Source organism: Delphinapterus leucas, chromosome 17, assembly GCF_059928025.1.
Source record: "Delphinapterus leucas isolate spDelLeu-1000000601 "Yukka" chromosome 17, BTC_Dleu_Yukka2, whole genome shotgun sequence".
Lineage (NCBI taxonomy): Eukaryota > Metazoa > Chordata > Mammalia > Artiodactyla > Monodontidae > Delphinapterus > Delphinapterus leucas.
Genome location: NC_143145.1, coordinates 36964140 through 36982829, shown reverse-complemented (window position 1 = coordinate 36982829; position 18690 = coordinate 36964140).

Here is an 18690-nt window from a genome sequence, read left to right as displayed (position 1 = left end):
CAGCCAATAATGGGAATAGTCAAGCCCCAGAAAGTCCTCTGGTTGTTCACCATGGCCTGGTTCTGATTCCTAAGGGACAGTGTCCAATGACTGGCTCAGAGGCTAACTCCCTGGGATTGTTAAAAGCAGGACTTTGGGGGTCAGATCTTAGAGGGCTGGCACAGCTTACTATTTAAAACTCCAACTCCATGCTCTGTGGCACTGCCCAGGAAACTTCATGAGGCTGGAGGCACTCATCCTTTGGGACAAGGCAGTCACCCAGATCTCAGTAACAAGAGCTCCTAACGCCAAACAGCACTTGTCTCAACCCACATAACAATAAGGAGGTTTTAGTGAAAGCTTGTGAGTCTCCAACTTGATAAGAAAGTTCTAGTTAATCCTCTCTTTCCTTTATATTTTATTTTATGTTAATCTTAGGTCAATCTACAGAACTTCAAGATAAGTATTAAGAACTAATGGAGAGAACGGAGCCCGCGTTTCTGCAGAGCTGGAACTCCCGGCTTGGGGTCTCTTCCCTCCGCCGTCATGGAACTGCCCCGGAGCCCAAGGGGAGGGAGGCCTCACTGAGGATGCCGGCTCCGGAGGGGCCCCGGCGGCCGAAGCCGCAACAGTCCTGGGGACCGCAGGCCAGTTGTTTCAACAAGTAACTTAAAGACAAAATGGAAAAACAAGGAGGTTTGTGCCTGAGATGATGCTGACATGAAACCATGGATGGCCACCTTGTGCCAGCCGTGTGGACGAAAGGCTCTTGGTGCTCCAGCCAGGAGTCAGTGCTGTGCCTCTGAGCTGGGAGAGCCAACTTCAGGACACTGGTCCACAAGAGGCCTCCCAGCTCCACGTAATATCAAACAGCGAAAATCTCCCAGAGATCTCCATCTCAACGCCAAAACCCAGCTTTACTCAACGACCAGCAAGCTACAGTGCTGGACACCCTATGCCAAACAACTAGCAAGACAGGAACACAGCCCTATCCATTAGCAGAGAGGCTGCCTAAAATCATAATAAGGCCACAGACACCCCAAAACACACCACCAGGCGTGGACGTGCCCACCAGAAAGACAAGATCCAGACTCATCCACCAGAACACAGGCACTAGTCCCCTCCACCAGGAAGCCTACACAACCCACTGAACCAACCTTAGCCACTGGGGACAGACACCAAAAACAATGGGAACTGCGACCCTGCAGCCTGCGAAAAGGAGACCCCAAACACAGTAAGTTAAGCAAAATGAGAAGACAGAGAAACACACAGCAGATAAAGGAGCAAGGCAAAAACCCACCACACCTAATAAATGAAGAGGAAATAGGCAGTCTATCTGAAAAAGAATTCAGAATAATGATAGTAAAGATGATCCAAAATCTTGGAAATAGAATAGACAAAATACAAGAAACATTTAACAAGGACCTAGAAGAACTAAAGAGCAAACAGTGATGAACAACACAATAAATGAAATTAAAAATTCTCTAGAAGGGATCAATAGCAGAATAACTGAGGCAAAAGAACAGATAAGTGACCTGGAAGATAAAATAGTGGAAATAACTACTGCAGAGCAGACTAAAGAAAAAAGAATGAAAAGAACTGAGGAGAGTCTCAGAGACCTGTGGGACAACATTAAGCACACCAACATTCGAATTACAGGGGTTCCAGAAGAAGAAGAGAAAAAGAAAGGGACTGAGAAAATATTTGAAGAGATTAGGGAAGTTGAAAACTTCCCTAACATGGGAAAGGAAATAGTTAATCAAGTTCAGGAAGCACAGAGAGTCCCATACAGGATAAATCCAAGGAGAAACACGCCAAGACACATATTAATCAAACTATCAAAAATTAAATACAAAGAAAACATATTAAAAGCAGCAAGGGAAAACCAACAAATAACACACAAGGGAATCCCCATAAGGTTAACAGCTGATCTTTCAGCAGAAACTCTGCAGGACAGGAGTGGCAGGATATATTTAAAGTGATGAAGGAGAAAAACCTACAACCAAGATTACTCTACCCAGCTAGGATCTCATTCAGATTTGATGGAGAAATTAAAACCTTTACAGACAAGCAAAAGTTGAGAGAGTTCAGCACCACCAAACCAGCTTTACAACAAATGCTAAAGGAACTTCTCTAGGCAGGAAACACAGGAGAAGGAAAAGACCTACATTAACAAACCCAAAACAATTAAGGAAATGGGAATAGGAACATACATATCGATAGGTACCTTAAATGTAAATGGATCAAATGCTCCCGCCAAAAGACACAGACTCGCTGAATGGATACAAAAACAAGACCCGTATATATGCTGTCTACAAGAGACCCACTTCAGACCTAGGGACACATATAGACTGAAAGTGAGGGGATGGAAAAAGATATTCCATGCAAATGGAAATCAAAAGAAAGCTGGAGTAGCAAATCTCATATCAGACAAAATAGACTTTAAAATAAAGACTATTACAAGAGACAAAGAAGGACACTACATAATGATCAAGGGATCGATCCAAGAAGAAGATATAACAATTGTAAATATTTATGCACCCAACATAGGAGCACCTCAATACATAAGGCAAATACTAACAGCCAGATAAGGGGAAAACGACAGTAACACAATCATAGTAGGGGACTTTAACACCCCACTTTCACCCATGGACAAATCATCCAAAATGAAAATAAATAAGGAAACACAAGCTTTAAATGATACATTAAACAAGATAGACTTAATTGATATTTATAGGACATTCCATCAAAAAACAACAGAACACACATTCTTCTCAAGTGCTCATGGAACATTCTCCAGGATAGATCACATCTTGGGTCACAAATCAAGCCTTGGTAAATTTAAGGAAATTGAAATCGCATCAAGTATCTTTTCCGACCACAATGCTATGAGACTAGATATCAATTACAGGAAAAGATCTGTAAAAAATAGAAACACATGGAGGCTAAACAATACACTACTTAATAACCAAGAGATCACTGAAGAAATCAAAGAGGAAATCAAAAAATACCTAGAAACAAATGACAATGGAGACACGACGACTCAACACCTATGGGATGCAGCAAAAGCAGTTCTAAGAGGGAAGTTTATAGCAATACAATCCTACCTTAAGAAACAGGAAACATCTCCTATAAACAACCTAACCTTGCACCTAAAGCAATCAGAGAAAGAACAAAAAAAACCCAAAGTTAGCAGAAGGAAAGAAATCATAAAGATCAGATCAGAAATAAATGAAAAAGAAATGAAGGAAACGATGGCAAAGATCAATAAAACTAAAAGCTGGTTCTTTGAGAAAATAAACAAAATTGATAAACCATTAGCCAGACTCATCAAGAAAAAAAGGGAGAAGACTAAAATCAATAGAATTAGAAATGAAAAAGGAGAGGTAACAACTGACACTGCAGAAATACAACGGATCATGAGAGATTACTACAAGCAACTCTATGCCAATAAAATGGACAACCTGGAAGAAATGGACAAATTCTTAGAAATCCACTCGGCATTCTTAGAAATGCCGAGACTGAACCAGGAAGAAATAGAAAATATGAACAGACCAATCACAAGCACTGAAACTGAAACTGTGATTAAAAATCTTCCAACAAACAAAAGCCCAGGACCAGATGGCTTCACAGGCGAATTCTATCAAACATTTAGAGAAGAGCTAACACCTATCCTTCTCAAACTCTTCCAAAATATAGCAGAGGGAGGAACACTCCCAAACTCATTGTACGAGGCCACCATCACCCTGATACCAAAACCAGACAAAGATGTCACAAAGAAAGAAAACTACAGGCCAATATCATTGATGAACATAGATGCAAAAATCCTCAACAAAACACTAGCAAACAGAATCCAACAGCACATTAAAAGGATCATACACCATGATCAAGTGGGGTTTATTCCAGGAATGCAAGGATTCTTCAATATACGCAAATCAATCAATGTGATACACCATATTAACAAACTGAAGGAGAAAAACCATACGATCATCTCAATCGATGCAGAGAAAGCTTTCGACAAAATTCAACACCAACTTATGATAAAAACCCTGCAGAAAGTAGGCATAGAGGGAACTTGCCTCAACATAATAAAGGCCATGTATGACAAACCCACAGCCAACATCATCCTCAATGGTGAAAAACTGAAACCATTTCCACTAAGATCAGGAACAAGGCAAGGTTGCCCATTCTCACCACTATTATTCAACATAGTTTTGGAAGTTTTAGCCTGAACAATCAGAGAAGGAAAAAATATATAAATAAATAAAAGGAATCCAAATTGGAAAAGAAGTAGTAAAGCTGTCACTGTTTGCAGATGACATGATACTATACATGGAGAATCCTAAAGATGCTACTGGAAAACTACTAGAGCTAATCAATGAATTTGATAAAGTGGCAGGATACAAAATTAATGCACAGAAATCTCTGGCATTCCTATACACTAATGATGAAAAATCTGAAAGTGAAATTAAGAAAACCCTCCCATTTACCAATGCAGCAAAAAGAATACAATATCTAAGAGTAAACCTACCTAAGGAGACAAAAGACCTGTATGCAGAAAATTATAAGACACTGATAAAAGAAATTAAAGATGATACAAATAGATGGAGAGATATACCATGTTCTTGGATTGGAAGAATCAACATTGTGAAAATGACTCTACTACCCAAAGCAATCTACAGATTTAATGCAATCCCTATCAAACTACCACTGGCATTTTTCACAGAACTAGAACAAAAATTTCAAAATTTGTATGGAAACACAAAAGACCCCGAATAGCCAAAGCAATCTTGAGAACGAAAAATGGAGCTGGAGGAATCAGGCTCCCTGACTTCAGACTATACTACAAAGCTACAGTAATCAAGACAGTATGGTACTGGCGCAAAAACAGAAATATAGATCAATGGAACAGGATAGAAAGCCCAGAGATAAACCCACACACATATGGTCACCTTATCTTTGATAAAGGAGGCAAGAATATACAGTGGAGAAAAGACAGCCTCTTCAATAAGTGGTGCTGGGAAAACAGGACAGGTACATGTAAAAGGATAAAATTAGAACACTCCCTAACACCATACACAAAAATAAACTCAAAATGGATTAAAGACCTAAATGTAAGGCCAGACCCTATCAAACTCTTAAGAGGAAAACATAGGCAGAACACTCTATGACATAAATCACAGCAAGATCCTTTTTGACCCACCTCCTAGAGAAATGGAAAGAAAAACAAAAATAAACAAATGGGACCCAATGAAACTTCAAAGCTTTTGCACAGCAAAGGAAACCATAAACAAGACCAAAAGACAACCCTCAGAATGGGAGAACATATTTGCAAATGAAGCAACTGACAAAGGATTAATCTCCAAAATTTACAAGCAGCTCATGCAGCTCAATATCAAAAAAACGAACAACCCAATCCAAAAATGGGCAGAAGACCTAAATAGACATTTCTCCAAAGAAGATATACAGATTGCCAACAAACACATGAAAGAATGCCTAACATCATTAATCATTAGAGAAATGCAAATCAAAACTACAATGAGATATCATCTCATACCGGTCAGAATGGCCATCATCAAAAAATCTAGAAACCATAAATGCTGGAGAGGGTGTGGAGAAAAGGGAACACTCTTGCACTGTTGGTGGGAATGTAAATTGATACAGCCACTATGGAGAACAGTATGGAGGTTCCTTAAAAAACTACAAATAGAACTACCATACGACCCAGCAATCCCACTACTGGGCATATACACTGAGAAAACCATAATTCAAAAAGAGTCATGTACCAAAATGTTCACTGCAGCTGTATTTACAATAGCCAGGACATGGAAGCAACCTAAGTGTCCATCAACAGATGAATGGATAAAGAAGATGTGGCACATATATACAATGGAATATTACTCAGCCATAAAAAGAAACGAAACTGAGTTATTTGTAGTGAGGTGGATGGACCTAGAATCTGTCATACAGAGTGACGTAAGTCAGAAAGAGAAAAAGAAATACCATATGCTAACACATATATATGGAATTTAAGAAAAAAAAAAAGGTCATGAAGAACCTAGGGGCAAGACAGGAATAAAGACACAGATCTACTAGAGAATGGACTTGAGGATATGGGGAGGGGGAAGTGTAAGCTGTGACAAAGCGAGAGAGTGGCATGGACATATATACACTACCAAAAGTAAAATGGATAGCTAGTGGGAAGCAGCCGCATAGCACAGGGAGATCAGCTAGGTGCTTTGTGATCACCTAGAGGGATGGGATAGGGAGGGTGGGAGGGAGGGAGATGCAAGAGGGAAGAGATATGGGAACATATGTATATGTATAACTGATTCACTTTGTTATAAAGCAGAAACTAACACACCATTGTAAAGCAATTATACTCCAATAAAGATGTTAAAAAAAATGGAAAAAAAAAGAACTAATGGAGAAAACGTGTTCTATTTTAACATATACTTATTATAACATAACTTTAAATTGGTCTTCCATACCAAATATCACCAACCATACAGAATGTATTGATTTATTTTTCATTTTGAAAGGTCACTGGGAAAGGCAAGACTAAGTGCTACAAATGGTTCAAATGGACTGACAGCCTTATGCCTATATAGCAACTTTGGTCAGAGATCAAAGCACCAGACACTTCAACAAAATTCAAGGGAAAAATGGCACACCTGAAGAGATGTGCTATCAGATCTCAATGCCTGCATTTTCTAATGTCAAAGTACTAAATCTGAGAATGACATACAGTAAATGGAACCCCCAAATCTGGATTCACTATACCTCACTTAGTTATTCTTACCCTTTTAAAAGGATACAGTTGTTTTTAAAATATAAAATAACCTCAAAGAACCATAAAACAAGAACATCCAATGAATTCATTAAATCCTAACTGCTTGCACTTTAGAATTACTGTTCTTAAAACCTAAGCACTGCACAGATTCCACAGATATTAAGAAAGGGTAAAAAAAAAAGCTCAACCTAAAAGAAATTTAGCTGTGAGCAAGTAAACATTTTAACAATAATTTAAACCCCTTCCCAAAATATCGATAATATATTTCTTCAGTCTGTTTATCTTCAGCAGCTATACTTCTCTAATAGAGTGGTCTTAACAATTTGCAAGGCTCAGAAAAGTGGCCTTAATATGCCCTTAATGTGTCTAAGGCCATATTACTGTACGTGGCAGAGTGGACTTCAAATTTAGTCTATAATATTTGCAATATGCCATGCAGCTTCTATACAGTTATGAAGATAACCAGGAGATAACAGTTCATACAAAGCTTTGTTACTTGTTCAGAACCGTTTTCTAAAATTCCTGACAGTCTTCCTCTAGAAGATAAAAAATGGGTCTGACCTGTCTGTGCACCCTGGCAGATTACACAGTGCCTGACATGTTATTTCTTGAAATCTAGACGTGAGAGAATCCAATAATTCTTTGCTGAATGTACACTCAATTAAGTTCATTGTAACAGGATTTTAAAGTAACATTTTTTTTATGACTAGTTCTACAGTTCATTGTAAAATTCTTAAAATAAATATGAACAAAGAGAAGAAAATAAGTTACTCATAATCCTACCAACTAGAAATAACTATCATTAATATTTTGGTGCTATGGTCTCACAGCTTTTTTCTCTATATATTTTTAAAATTCATAATATACAAACTAATGTTAAACTTTTAAAATTATACTGTGAACATGCTTCCATGTTACCAGTCTTCTATTACAATTTTTAATGGTCATGTTATATTGTATGCATGTACCATAATTTTCTTACTGAATTCCTTAGCACACTAAAAAAGAAATTTCCCTTTACTTTTCTAATTATTACACAAATTCAAATTCACTGACATTTTAAGCCAATCAAAATGTAGATCGTCTAAGAGAATTTTAAAATAATATTTTTGATCAAAATTTGACTATCACAATGGGTTTTCAGGCAATGTATTTAAAAGATGTGACACAGATGGATCTGACTATAATGTAAGGCTGGGGAACCAATTTCATTTTTTTATTGGCAAATGGTTTCACTGTGATAGCAATCTTGATGCAACGCTCGTTTTGCTCACTATAAAACTTCCAAGATCCTGGTTTACAGTTCATCTGAACCAAAGTTGGATTTAGGATCCTTATTTATCTGCTTTTTTGAAGATTGTCTTGGGTCTGAGATTCACAAAGTTTCTTACGGGTAGGATTCCAAATTTCAACCTTTGAGGTATCTACCAAAACAAAGGCAAAAAATATGTAAATATTTGAGTTCTTAAAAAAAGGAAAAGGGTAGCCCCCCTTCTGAAAACATGGTAGTAAGTAAACAAAAGAAGAATTTAGAATACTATCCTTTCAGGCTATCGCAGTACCATGAAGAACATTTAAAGGAGGAAGTTTATAAGTAGAACCTTCTGAATTTTACTTCCAAGGTTCAAAAATAATTAACAGAAGTTCAAAAAGAGTAATTTTTAGATAAATCTGGACCCACCACAGAAACATTTTTACTTTATATTTAAATCTGTGGAGAACACACGTTTTATGGTATTTCCAAGTCGAATCTGGTAAAATTTTTAATCTTGTGATTTCTTCAATGCCAAGCTATCAATTACTTCATAATTAAAAATGTTTTAATGCACTAGAGGGGAGGTTAATTTCAAATGTGTGAATTACAGATGCTACTTTAAGAAAGGCCAGTTCATTGTGTTTAAGTTCATATAATAATTAAAAGTAGCTAATCGGGTATTACTTAGGTGGTGCTCTTAGGGAACAAAGAATTTATTTATGTTTATAAATATTTATTGTTATGTTTATTATTTATAATTAAAAAGGAAAAATGATTTATTTGGATGTTTGCTATTGTTCTGCAAACAACTGCTTAGCAACATGTTTAACATTTATTAAGTTATTATTACTCCAGGTACTGTTTAAGGGTTTTTCCTGTAATAACTAATTTAGTCCTCATGAAAAAAACCTATATGGTAAGTACTATCATTATCCTCATTTTATGGGTGAAAAAACTAAGTCCCTAAGTTTGTTTTTGTAAGATTCTTTTTACATAATGAATTAGTTTAGCAAATCTTTTCATCAAAGGTTATATAAAGGGAAACATCAGACTAGCTCACACACTCCGAATTAACTCAGAATTATTTCATTAAAAGTAAACTTTTTAAACTGCGGAAAAACAGATAAAAACATATCTGGAAATGTTTTTTACTTTACAGGAAGCATCAGCCTACCACATATATTCTGATTAATTCTTTGCAATCATTTCACACAAAGTAAACTTTTTTAAGTGTGAGAAAAATAAAAATATTTGGAAATATTTTCCACTTTACAGGGAGTGACTACATTCCTGGACTTGTTATTCTCAACTATTTCTTACTTGTTGGGATAGTGAGAAAACACTTGCCTAAGTTTTTATTTCTCCATCAGGAAATCAAAACACACCAAACAAGAGTTTCTGATATATATTTCTTGCATTATTTAAATATAGTTACAATTCAAATTTCAGAAAGATATTGGTTTAAAATAAATAAAAATTAACTTTTCACAAAGAGAACATTGTTTATCTTGGCTATTTTATTTTATTTTATTTTTTTTTGCGGTACGCGGGCCTCTCACTGTTGTGGCCTCTCCCGTTGCGGAGCGCAGGCTCCGGACGCGCAATGCTCAGCAGCCATGGCTTACAGGCCCAGGCCCAGCCGCTGGGCGGCATGTGGGATCTTCCCGGACCGGGCCACGAACCCGTGTCCCCTGCATCGACAGGCGGACTCTCAACCACTAGGCCACTAGGGAAGCCCTGGATATTTTATTTTACTCTAATGCCTTTCGGTATTTTCCAAAATTTTTACTGTTTACCGTGTTTAAAATTCTTAGCAAGGAACCTCCTCCCATAGAAGTTTCCAATTTATAATCTGTAATTATATAATAAAGACATTAAATAAGCACTGAGAGGTCAATGTGAAGTCTTTCATGGACATGTATTACTTCTGTAATAAAGTTATCTGATTTTTTTAAAAATCAGTTTTTTCCTAGACACAGCTGTATTTTATTTACATGAACTAATGGTGCCACCTTGTGGCCTACCTGGGCTTCAAGAGCAATGTGAGCATCTAGTACAAGCAAGAGGAGTGAGGGCCTTTGAAGTTTCCCTTTGTCCCATTTCACAGTCACTTATTATAATTCTCACTAATTTTGAAACTGTTCAGAATTGGGATGAAGTTCAATTTTCCTTAAAAAAGAAAAGTTTACCTAATATAATGTTGTATGCCAATCATATCTCAATGAAGAAAGAAAAGAAAAGAGAAGAGAATATTTCCTGGCGGTCCGCTGGTTAGGACTCAGCACTTTCAGTGCCTTGGCCCAGGTTCAATCCCTGGCTGGGGAACTAAGATCCCGCAAGCCGTGCAACACGGCCAAAAAAAAAAAAAAAAAAAGACCAGTTTACCAAGCAAATAAATAGCATAAATATGATTCCAGGCCTTTAAAAAAATCTAAACCTCATTAAACCCACCTTATCAGACTTCATTTATACAGAATTGTTAAAGTGCTACAAAAATGACTTTCTTATTCATTTCTTTGGTGTTATTTTAAAATATAGGAATTACAACTTTTGTAAATTATTCCTTATTTCCTAAGTAGTTCACAAATTTTAACCAGACTTCACCTCAAATAATTTGAAAGCACAAGAGTTCTTAGGAGAAACTTAAGTATTTCTATGAAATTTTTACAGCTGAAGGGCCATCCAGGATCATCTAACCTAGATCATCGAACCCAATCTCCCTGTTTTACAAATAAGGATACTGAGAACCAAAGAGGCTGTAACTTTACATGCCAACCCTCACCTCTAAGGTTCTAGCCCTATTCATCATCTATGGTAGAAATATAAGGTACATCATCTTCAACATAATAGGCTTTCACAGTTCTCCTATAATCTGTTCCCATTCATGCTCTGAATTATGTGCTAAAGGGAAGCTAGCATGTATTGCATCCTTAATATAAAACACCCGTTCTAGTGACACAGGACCCTCCCTAAGCTATACAACCCAAGAGAGGACCTAGTGGACTTCGAGGTGTGGTCTGACTGCTGGTAAGGCTATGCAAATCACTCTAGTCTAGAGCTCCATGATGTTTACACTTATGGCCTAGGTAGACCCTTAAAAATCAGAAACTCCTTACACATCATCATTAGACCCACATCCTACTCCGCTCATTCCAACCTCTAGGGACCCTGGTAAATAATAAGAATGCGCAATGAAAAAGTGACTAAAGACAGGCCTAAGGGGCTCACGTAGCCAAACCTTCAAAAATGGCATGTTTATTTGTATAGATACCATATGGGGTAGTAATTCCCTCTTTCTCCCCACTGGAAATAAGAATTAAGGATGAGACCTTTGGTAGGAAGTGAGTACAGGGTTCTAATAAGAAAGTTGAGGAGTGTCTGAGGCTTTAAAGGGAGCCTTTGGTTCTTTTCCTGCTGTCTCTCCTTTGGACTGTGGGTAACCTATTTCGGGAGGCATCTTTTGATACCCTGAAAAAAGAAAGTAGTGAGTTATATGCTTAGAAATGGCTCTAGGTTCAAGAAAGAGAAATAGGGATTTTTTTTTCCCACTAGGTTTTTTCTGTTTTTTTAGCCCAGCTTATGAGGATAAAAATAAGTATAGGATTACAAGCAGAGGCTGTATTTTTTGGCTGGAGTTTTCCTCATGCTGCCACTTAGGAACCTAAGATGTGGGGCAAGAAGTGGGAAATGCCAGTATTGTAAAGTGGAACTGAATCAGCAGTCCTGGTAGCTTCTTCAGTAGAACAGCAATTCTGAATAGAGGGACAATGCATCATAGCAATCCTCTTCCTGACTGAGACCTGGCTCCCACACACTGGATCCGTGAGGTGGCTCAGTTTACTTAGGTCTGGTGCAATCAGGTTCTAGGGTATCTTTCAGAAACAGGAATAGGGGCTGGCAAATCCCTGTATCAGTTTCCCATGGAACTATTTTTATAGACTGCCCAAAGACCTACCAGGCCATTGTGACCAATATGGGAAAGAGTGGTCAGTGATTAAGGTCTCAAGTTTTAATAGATACATGGCTCTTCAAGATGCACTGAAATGTCTTCTCAGCAGAGTTATTTTCTTAACATTGTCAATTAAAATTGTTTGTTAGGTTTAGCAAACACAAACCTCATTTTCCTTCTGGTCCTTATTTTCAGTCTCTTAAAGCGATTTAGTATTTTGTCATTTGGTCTGTGACAAATACTAAAGAGACTGGGAATAATATGGTAAATGTCTTCATTTCAAAATTTTTTTTCTGTATGAACTGTAGATAGTGTCATGATGTACTATAAAACTGTTAGGAAGAGTCTTTTTTTTTAAGTTTGAACAATTGCTACTTTGAACATTTGTCCTTGTACTCAAGAGAACTGCATTGTCAAACAAAGATAATTATGATAGGAAAATTATTCTTTAAAATACTATGAAAAGATAATTACTTCATGGTCTTCAAACAATAGATGGGAGGATAAATTTCTTATATTTAGATAAATGAAACAAATTACATTCTCAGAATTCACAAGCTTTGGGAAAATGATCTAGGAAATGAAATGTTTAGCATTTTAAACTACAGAAAAGCATAAGAACAGATACAAAAACAAACTAAAGGCAAACTTTTGAGTTCAAAGTAACTATTAAATTTACTGATATTCTAGCACATCCCCCCCATCCCCCCCAGTAATACAAATACAAATGAACCTAAAATTTTTTACAGTATATACTGCCTTTTCATACCACTTGCCTTCTATCTTCTCTGGCCCAAATTTTAGTTTTTAATTATATTTTATTGGATGGTTTCCTGTGTGTAACTTATCACTTAAAAAAGATTAACCCAAGAGTTCCTCAAATTTCTCAATGTCAAATACCTTTATCTCCACTTCACTTCAGTCTCCCTTCCTTGGACTTTGTCCTCTGGAACTTGGTTCCACCACCTAGATCCTAACCCTGAACTCTCTCTTAGGACAACTATTTCTGGATTATCTTTTACCCTTTCTACTCTATCACACCTTATAAAATGTCTCCCATTTACATCTCTCAACCTCTTCTTTAGCCCCCTTTTGGCTACCTCGAGCAGGAAGAAATCTGTCTGTACAACTGTCCATCTCTTCAGCCAGCTTCTGGTTCCTTCTAAGGCTCACTCACTTGTAAGGATCACTCCCATTTCCACCAGGGAAGAAGGTGCCTTCCCCATCCAGAGGACCATGACATATAGAAGCAAAGACAATGTGTGTAGGTGTAAGGTCAGAGGGGAAGGCCTAAGGGGACTGACAACTGGATAAAAGACTAAAAAATAACTTCCAGAAAAAATGAAGAATTCTATCAAATTTCAGGGTCAGGGTTCTGCTAACCTAAAGGTACCACTTCCCTCTCAATCTAGGTAAGATTGAAGCTAGAAACCTAACCAGTTAGGTGATCATAAGCTATAAACAGTAAAGGCAGACCTAAAGACTTGAATCAAGAGATTTTTGCTCTGTGAATTTATCAAGAACTATTCTTTATGATAGGCACTGAGGACTACATATTAATCAAAAGATTTACATCTTAGGTCCTAACTGCCACTTTCTAGGGTACGATCTTAAGCAGTCAGTCTCTAAGAGCCTTGGTTTCCTCATTTGTAAAATTGGGATAATAATATCTGCCCTATCTACAAAAGGACTTTGAAAACTATAATGCAATATATAAATATAAAATGCTAGATTTTTTGCTTAGTTTCCTAGTGAAAGTTCCCCTTAAAGAAATTCAGCCTGAATTAAGGGTAAAAGTATTTCCCCATCTTGGTAACAACAGGTAAAAAGATTTCTGCCCTGCAGGAGCTCAGAGGCAATTCTTAAGAATCTGGTGCTCTGAAAGGGCAGAGTGAGCAGAGAAATCGAAAGAGATAGTAACAGTACTGTACACTGGAATGTGAGTACACAGGGCAGTTCTATACACAGACCCATCTGGATATCTTGCTTCCACTTCCGCATCACATCTAACACCCAACACTCCACACCGCTCCCCCCGCAACAGAAACACTTCCAAGTTTCTGTCAGTGGTACAGAGTTTTTGTTGGTGTGTGTGTGTGTGTGTGTGTGTGTGTGTACGCAGATATGATGTTGAGGTGAAGGCAAGATATGCAGATGGGACTCTAGTAAACCACGCTTCTAATCACCATCCTTGATGCCTTCTTTTCTCCTGACATTGAATCAGACACAAAGTCCTGTCAACTCTTCTTTCGTTGTCTCTCAAATTTTTTCCTTTCCATTTACACTATTTAAACTCTTACTTTGCGTTCTGACAAACAACCTTATATGAGAAGTTTTCCAATGCTTTCCCAATTGGTCTCTCAGTCTCGTTCTCTCCCCTATCACCCCATCCCAGTCAAGCTACATTAGGTTGCCATGTTCATTTTCTCATTTCATTCTTTGTGAACATCACTCCCAAGCTAAAAAAAACTTTTTAGTGGTTCCCATGGTCCAAGTATGACCTTTTATCTAGCCTACTCCAATAAACTCCTAACCATTCTCCACTTATACCTTCACCCCTCTACAATTCATTTTCCACATGTAAACAAAATCTTTCAAAAACACAAATCACTTCATGTCATTCCTCTGCTTTAAATAAGTCAATGGCAACCCAACACATTTAAGATAACATTTAAAACCCTTACCATGGCCTACAAAAGCCCTGAATGATTTTGCTCCTGCCTACCTCCCCAATTTTAGCTTTCACCATCCCCCCTTCTTGCTCTCTATACTCTAGCCCTGCCTGCCTCCTTCATGCTCCCTGATGCTCTTTTCTACCTTAGGGCCTTTGCACTTACTCTCCCCTCTACTGGAATGTACTTCCTCTGGATAGATCTTCACTTAACTGGCTCATTCTCAGCACTCAGGTCTCAGCTCAAATGTACTTATCCCCACAACTTACTTCTCATATCACCCCGTTTACTTTATTCCTGTTCTTACCACAATCTATAATTTTACTATTTGCTTATTTGGTTAATCATTTCCTGTATATCTCCATTTGAAAGTAAGTTCTTTGAGGGCAGGAGCTTGCCTGTCTTGATAACATGATCCACAGTGTCTAGCAGTGCCTACTGCAAACTAAGTGCTCATTTCATACTTTTATGGTTAAATGAATGTATGGTACAAATGTAATGTAAAGTATGCATTCAAACATACGTTCAGTGGAGTCTGGAAATTAGCATACGTAAGGTCTAAATGGTGACAACAGGAATGAAGACACCCACTGAAGGTGGCCACAGACTATAACTACACTAAAAAGATAAACAACAAGGTCCTACTGTATAGCACAGGGAACTGTATAGCACAGGGAACTATATTCAGTATACTATAATGGAATTCAGTATACTATAATGGAATTCAGTATACTATATACTATATATTCAGTATACTATATACTATATAGTATAGTATATACTATATACTATATATAGTATATATATATAGTATATACTATATAGTATATATACTATATATATATACTATATATATATACTATATATTCAGTATACTATAATGGAAAATCATAATGGAAAAGAATATGAAAAAGAATGTATATATATGTGTATAATCACTCTGAATCACTCTGCTGTACACCAGAAACTAACACATTGTAATCAACTATACTTCAATAAAATAAAATTTCTTAAAAAGTTACATGAAACACCAAAACAAAAAAAGAGAGAGATAGTGACTCTTCATCAACATGGTGAGACTGACCTTTGTTAATCTTCTAGGTGAAAATAATAAAATGTTGTTTTACTTTGTCTACTACTGATTTCAAATAAAGCTGAAAAACTTTCAAAAAAAAACCTCACACACACAAAAAAAGGGAAACCATGTTCATATGACTACTTCTTGAAAGTCTTTTGATGTCTAAGAAGTAGGAATTACTTAGAAATAATAAACCAATATTTGTTACCTCCTTCCGTAGCAGGCACATGTTAGCTAGAAATGAAATATTAACGCAAAATGAAAGCATGGATATTTCAATACTTATTTTATATAATATGGAAACATTAGCATTAATACTGGTTATTTTATTTTTTAAAATTCAGAATTCATGTTTTAACAAGTAAAATTAAATGTTCAATACACCTCAAAAACATTAATAACATTTCAGAGCATCAAATAAAAATATAAACTGATAAAAATATAAGTGGGCATACACTATCATCCTAATACAATTCAGCAGAAAGTGAAATATTATCTAAAAATAAACCACATGAAGTAATAAAAATGGCAAGAATCCCAAAAAATTGAAAACGAAAAATGAATTTGCTTTTTTCTGACAGCATAATTTTACAAATGCATTACTAGCACTGCAAATGAGTTGTGAGCATATTTTTGTGCAAATTTTTCCAGCTGCTGAAAAATCTCTCTATATTAACTGGAGGCAACATAACAGTAATATAATTCCACATCTTCTGACTCCATCTTCAAATCGTTTGATCTCTTCTTTGAGGTCCCTCTCTTCTTTTAATTACTTCTTTATTTTTGCAGAAACTGCAATCTTATTATTGCTAATGAGCTTTTAGCTGTGTCAGAGAAAACATTTCCAATATGCCATCTCTTAATTTCATCAGGGATATCTCAATCAATTTCAGTACTCTCAATTTTAAATTTTGCTTATTTGGAAAGTTTCTGAATTAGTTAGGATTATTTTTACAACAGAAGATTTGATGTGACAATTTTCTTTCTCCTCTCGAGATAATGGAAATACAGAAGAGAAGTTTTTTTAAAACACATGTAGCACCATTCAGTTTGAAATCAGAAAATATAATTCCCTGGCTATGTCCCAAGGCATATATACATAAGGTTTTAAAAAATATCCCCAAACCCCACAAAGATATATCTTCAAAAATACTTTAAAATAGCACTAAATATGAGAACGCCAGACTGTTGAGAGCCAGTGTTGCAGTCATTAATGCTAGGTACCATACATTTAAATTTTAAATAAGCCTCATGTAGTCGTAGCTATGTACTGGACAATGTAGCTCTAACATATAACAAATTTCTGTTTATGTGTATCTCTATTCTGTTCCCACAGTCTATGGGACATATATGTGTCAATACCACACTGTCTTAATTACTCTGGCTTTATAATAGTTTTTGGTATCTTGTATGGCAGGTCTCCGAAATTTAGTCTTCATGGTAACAATTATTTGCCATTCCCTATTCCACCTGAATGTAGGATTACTAACAAATGTTATTTTGACATACATGCTAATAATTTTTCTTATTCTCAAAGTCTAAAATTATCCAGAAATTTTATTCTGAGTCCACTATAACCACTACAGAACATTCCATTTCATGATTGTTGTCTAGAGTTTAATTTTACCTTTAAAAAAAAAAACCCAATTTTTAAAAGAATGGTTAACTAAATTATCAACATTTTATCAATCAGACCACTCTTTTTAAAAAAATCCCATGCCTGTAGATTCACTCTTCTGACTGAAGTTCATCCTTCAGTCCTTTAATGAGGATCTGTGAGTAATAAACTCTTTCCGTCTTTGGAAATTTTAAAGTGACTCTGAGTTTATTTTTGAATGATAGTTCATGTGATTACAAGATTGTAGCTGACGCTTACTTTCCCTCAGCACTTTGAGGCTATCACTCCACTGCTTCCTGGCATCCATTATTGCTAGGAGACATCCGCTTTAGTTTAATTGTTGCATAAGAAAAGACTTTTTTCTTTTTCTTTATTTGGTTTAACAACATTGTGAAAATGACTCTACTACCCAAAGCAATCTACAGATTCAATGCAATCCCTATCAAACTACTACTGGCATTTTTCACAGAGCTAGAACAAAAAATTTCACAATTTGTATGAAAACACAAAAGACCCCGAATAGCCAAAGCAATCTTGAGAACAAAACACGGAGCTAGAAGAATCAGGCTCCCTGACTTCAGACTATATTAGAAAGCTACAGTAATCAAGACAGTATGGTACTGGCACAAAAACAGAAATATAGATCAATGGAACAGAATAGAAAGCCCAGAGATAAACCCATGCACATATGGTCACCTTATCTTTGATAAAGGAGGCAGAAATGTACAGTGGAGAAAGGACAGCCTCTTCAATAAGTGGTGCTGGGAAAACTGGCCAGGTGCAAGTATGAGATTAGAACACTCCCTAACACCATACACAAAAATAAACTCAAAATGGATTAAAGACCTAAATGTAAGGCCAGACTCTATCAAACTCTTAGAGGAAAACATAGGCAGAACACTCTATGACATAACTCACAGCAAGATCCTTTTTGACCCACCTCCTAGAGAAATGGAAAGAAAAACAAAAATAAACAAATGGGACCTAATGAAACTTCAAAGCTTTTGCATAGCAAAGGAAACCATAAACAAGACCAAAAGACAACCCTCAGAATGGGAGAAAATATTTGCAAATGAAGCAACTGACAAAGGATTTATCTCCAAAATTTACAAGCAGCTCATGCAGCTCAATAACAAAAAAACAAAGAACCCAATCCAAAAATGGGCAGAAGACCTAAATAGACATTTCTCCCAAGAAGATATACAGATTGCCAACAAACACATGAAAGAATGCTCAACATCATTAATCATTAGAGAAATGCAAATCAAAACTACAATGAGATATCATCTCACACTGGTCAGAATGGCCATGATCAAAAAATCTAGAAACAATAAATGCTGGAGAGG